Raw genomic sequence first — 5,387 nt, forward strand, 5'->3', positions numbered from 1 at the left:
TATGTAAAGTTTAAAAATAAAATAAAATTAGAAAAAAATAATAAATTGTAGTAGTTGTTATTAGGGTGAGATTTCCACTTGGAACACAGATGTTTAAACGCAAAGCACCTAGGCTGGAGCCCCCTGAGATGTCAATGGTCATCCTACAGCCAGGGGACCCCTGAAGGGTGAGGACCTGGGGAAGTGCTGCTCCTTGAGGGCCATGCTCAGATAAAAGAAGCAGATCACAGAGGATCCAGAGAAGGAAAGGATCCACACAGGCGAGGGAAGGAGAATATTAGAACACTGCCAAATCAATCAAGTGTTTCTATTCACCATCTCTGTCATTCCCCCATCTACTTTCTACAAAGGCAACTGCAAATGCTTAAATTAAGGAACATTCTGGAATTCATCTCAGGAACATACTAGAAGATAGCAGCTGAGAAGAATCACACCACACACTCCATCTTAGAGGAAGAAAGTTCTCTGGGAAGCAAGTAGCTTCTGGCATCATAAGAGAACAGGGAACTAAGCTGAGTCCTGTGGGCCTGCACAGAAAAAGGGAGAGGCAAGAAACACTGAAAATATGACCCTTCATTGCCACGAAGCATACTAAGGTCCCCAATATTTGATTAACTTCCAAAAAATATATATACCCAACAAATGCTCTAGATACAAATATTAGTTGTGAATTTGCTAAGGCCTTATGCTGGGTATTGAGAAACGGCAAGATCTAGATGGATCTGAAGGAATAAGTTCATGACCAAGTGAGCAAGGCCAAGATACAGAAAAACACTCTGTCACCTCTCCTGGGGTTCATCCGTTTCACTAGAATTTATGAGGACAGAGAAGAAACAAACTGGAAAGTTACTAAGTGGTGAAAGTCCTTTAATGCTAGGATAAGGACAACCTTTGCTCTAGGCAATGAAAAGTTATTGTAAGGCTCTCAGCAAAGAAGAGAGATGACAAAACTGAAGATTAATTCGGGGGATTTTTTAGGATAGTCCCTAATGAATCTAGATGAAGCCTGAGACGGTAATTAGCCAGAACATTCATTTCCCAAACATGACTAACTTACAGCCCTTCAGAGTTTGCAAAGTGCATCTAGTTTCATACATCTAGTTTCATTGTATTCTCCCAACAAATTCCAGAATCATGTGTTATTCTTATCCTCATTTTACAGCCAAGGAACACAAAGACATCAGACAGGCTCTGGAAGGATCTTCCTGAGAAAGTTGCTGCTTCAGTTTTTCCATGCACTAAACATTAGGCTGGGGCATTCTGTCAAGTGTCGTCAAATGGAATAATATTTTCTCTCTACAGTCTTTTTCAGCCAGTGTTCCAGATAGCAGACAGACAGCAAGGATACACAGGGACTACAGAGCACTTCTGTACGGCAGGACTAGGACTGCTTAGTTTTAGAACTAGGTCTAGGTATCCAGAGCTTCATCAGTTGTCCCAAATTCCACTCCCCTCTGCAGAGTTTTGGAATTGTATTTAAAAGTGTGGAGGTGGTAACTTTTTTGACTTTCGTGGTTTATCCAGAGGTTTCACCAGCTATGTGATCTTAAGTGGAATTTTGACTGTTAAAAACATTTTAAAAAATTAGTACATGTTATTGACCAACAAGTCAAGGATATAGGTCTTTATTACAAAGAGACTATGTTCTTTCATAAAACTGAAGTAGAGAAACAATTCAATTAAATTATTGCAAACCCAAAGGTGAAGAAAGTAATTACATTTTTAAAACCCCTGTGTCTGAAGTCTCAGTCTCTGGGAAGCAGGTATTCTAGGAGATCCAAGCAGAAGGAGAGGAGCTTGAAAAATACACTTCAAGTCTTCGTGTTAGAAATCAGCAGTTGTTACACTGAAAATAAAACAAGAGACGACAAGCTGATGAAGCTGCATAAAATAAGAAGTTTTCTTAAGAAAAAATTACTAGAGGCAAGAAAGCAAAAAGTATATCTTTAAGAAAAGGACAGATAGATAGTAAAGGGACTAAACTCAAAAGGTAGAAGAGAACTAAGGTGTTCTTCAAAAAAGCAGCAGAAAATGAGGAAGTGTGTTAAATGTTGTCAAAATAATTAGATCCACAGAAATAACACATAACAGGATGGGAAGCAAAGTGACTAAACAAACCGAAACAACTCATAAGAAACTAGGATTTAAACATCTCAGAGTGCCTTCTGCAAGGGGTAGACAGACTTTCTATTTTGGAGACACCCACTAAAGACTGACACTGTCAAATCAAAACACTCATAGAACATTTAGACAGTTTTGAAAAGTAAACTAGAAATACTGGTGTAAAATACTTAAAGAGTTAGTTTTGAGTGAGCTTCAAGTTGACAAAAGTATTGTACTTGTGCCTGAGGAAACACATGGTTACATATACATATATATATATATTCACACACATATGTACATGTATATTATATACATAAAATAAATCTGCATCAGCATTATCTTCTGCACTGTGGTCTCAGTTCAGTTCAGTCACTCAGTTGTGTCCAACTCTGCGATCTCATGGACTATAGCACGCCAAGCTTCCCTGTCCATCACCAACTCCCAGAGCTTACTCAAATTCATGTTCATTCAGTTGGTGATGCCATTCATCCATTTCACCCTCTGGCATCCCCTTCTCCTCCCACTTTCAATCTTTCCTAGCATCAGGGTCTTTTCAAATGAGTCAGTTCTTCACATCAGGTGGCCAAAGTATTGGAGTTTCAGCTTCATCATCAGTCCTTTCAATAAATATTCAGGATTGATTTCCTTTAGGATGTACTGGTTAGATCTCCTTGCAGTCCAAGGGACTCTCAAGAGTCTTCTCCAACACCACAGTTCAAAAGCATCAATTCTTTGGTACTCAGCTTCTTTATAGTCCAACTCTCACATCCATAAATGACTACTGAAAAAACCATAGCTTTGACTAGATGGACTTTTGTTGACAAAGTAATGTCTCTGCTTCTTAATACACTGTTTAGGTTGGTCATAGCTTTTCTTCCAGGGAGCAAGCATCTTTTAATTTCATGGCTGCAGTCACCATCTACAGTGACTTTGGAGCCTCCTCCCCCAAAAAACAAAGTCTTTCACTGTTTCCATTATTTCCCCATCTATTTGCCATGGAGTAATGGGACCAGATGCCATCTTTGTTTTCTGCATGTTGAGTTTTAAGCCAATTTTTTCACTATCTTTATTCATTTTCATCAAGAGGCTCTTTAGCTCTTCTTCACTTTCTGCCATCAGGGTGGTGTCATTTGCAGATCTGAGGTTATTGATATTTTTCCCGGCAATCTCGATTCCAGCTTGTGCTTCATCCAGCCCAACGTTTCTCATGATGTACTCTGTATATAAGTTAAATAAGCAGGGTGACAATATACAGCCTTGACATACTCCTTTTTGATTTGGAACCAGTCTGTTGTTCCACGTCCAGTGCTAACTGTTCCTTCTTGACCTGCATACAGATTTCTCAGGAGGCAGGTCAGGAAGTCTGGGATTACCATCTCTTTAAGAATTTTCCACAGTTTGTTGTGATCCACACAGTCAAAGGCTTTGGTATAGTCAATAAAGCAGAAACAGATGTTTTTCTGGAACTCTCTTGCTTTTTCCATGATCCAGTGGATGTTGGCAATCTGATCTCTGGTTCCTCTGCCTTTTCTAAAACCAGCTTGAACATCTGGAACTTCACTGTTCACATATTGCTGAAGCCTGGCTTGGAGAATTTTGAGCACTACTTTGCTAGCATGTGAGATGAGTGCAATTGTGTGGTAATTTGAGCACTCTTTGGCATTGCCTTTCTTTGGGATTGGAATGAAAACTGACCTTTTCCAGTCCTGTGGCCACTGCTGAGTTTTCCAGATTTGCTGGCATATTGGGTGCAGCACTTTCACAGCATCATCTTTTAGGATCTGAAATAGCTCAACTGGAATTCCATCACCTTCAATAGCTTTGTTTGTAGTGATGCTTCCTAAGGCCCACTTTACTTCACATTCCAGGATGTCTGGCTCTAGGTGAGTGATCATTTCATCGTGGTTATCTGGGTCGTGAAGATCTTTTTTGTATAGTTAATCCTGTGTATTTTTGCCACCTCTTCTTAATATCTTCTGCTTCTGTTAAGTCCATACCATTTCTGTCCTTTATTGAGCCCATCTTTGCATGAAACGTTCCCTTGATATCTCTAATTTTCTTGAAGAGATCTCTAGTCTTTTCCATTCTATTGTTTTCCTCTATCTCTTTGCATTGATCACTGAGGAAGGCTTTCTTATCTCTCCTTGCTATTCTTTGGAACTCTGCGTTCAGATGGGCAGATCTTTCCTTTTCTCCTTTGCCTCCAGCTTTTCTTCTTTTCTCAGCTATTTGTAAGGCCTCCTCAGACGACTGTTTTGCCTTTTTGCATTTCTTTCTCTTGGGGATGGTCTTGATCACTACTTTCTATAGAATGTCACGAACCTCCGTCCATAGTTTTTCAGATACTCTGTCTATCAGATCTAATCCCTTGAATCTATTTGTCATTTCCACTGTATAATCGTAAGGGATTTGATTTAGGTCATACCTGAATGGTGTAGTGGTTTTCCCTACTTTCTTCCATTTCAGTCTGAATTTGGCAATAAGGAGTTCATGATCTACGCCACATTCAGCTCATTTTCGTATCCATGATTCTGCATGATGATTGGTATCATTTTCAACAATGTTCATAATTTTAACCATATTTTTCAAATAGAAAATGATCTCTAGGATGAACTGCAAAATCAGAATGAAAAAAATTCATATCAGTAGGGACCATTTATCTGATAGCTCTAAGGACTTCACACTAAAACATAAATCAAGATTTCTTTGAAAAGCATTATGTCACTCCAAATGTGATTGGTAAGTAATCTTTTCACAGTAACAAACGCCTTATAAATGGTGTCACATTTTCCAAAGTGCATTCCATGTAACGATTAGTTTTGTTAGATGTTGTTAGAAGTTAAGCATCCCTACATCCCCTCCCTACCAAAAACCTCCACCAAAAAAAAAAAAAAAAAAAAAAAAACCTTCACACACACACACAAAAAAAACCCACACCAACCCCCCCCCCAAAAAAAACTCTCTTGGTCATTTTTAAGTGAAATAACACCCAAGTTTTTATACAGTAACTGAAAATACTGTCAAATGAATCACCAACAAGTTTTGCCTTAGAGATAACACTTGTTAGCACCTGTCACGCTCATCATGTCCTTCTCAAGATTCCCACAGTCTATGGGGAAAGCAGTTGATCCCTGCAGCAGGATGGCTGTACCACATGACAGCCCCTTAACTATTACGGATCAGACCAGGGGAGGCATCTGACCTGGTGCCAACCAAGGAACAATCAATCCATCCATAAGTTGGCCTGTGACTTACAATGATGTGCCCTGGTCATTAGACAACTA

The 5,387-nt window shown here is 39.2% G+C and overlaps 1 long non-coding RNA gene across 1 annotated transcript; it reads right to left on the reverse strand.

Annotated features, from left to right (window-relative positions):
• Positions 1-1,609: 1,609 nt before the first annotated feature.
• On the reverse strand, positions 1,610-4,716 carry LOC147350198 (uncharacterized). Its single transcript, XR_015148637.1, has 2 exons — positions 4,529-4,716; positions 1,610-1,846 (listed from the first exon to the last, which is right to left on the reverse strand). It is a non-coding gene; the product is annotated as an uncharacterized LOC147350198 (long non-coding RNA).
• Positions 4,717-5,387: the final 671 nt, after the last annotated feature.

This window comes from Bos grunniens, chromosome 20 (assembly GCF_055505025.1).
Source record: "Bos grunniens cultivar Pamir isolate PY7600 chromosome 20, Bosgru_T2T1.0, whole genome shotgun sequence".
NCBI classification, from domain to species: Eukaryota; Metazoa; Chordata; class Mammalia; order Artiodactyla; family Bovidae; genus Bos; species Bos grunniens.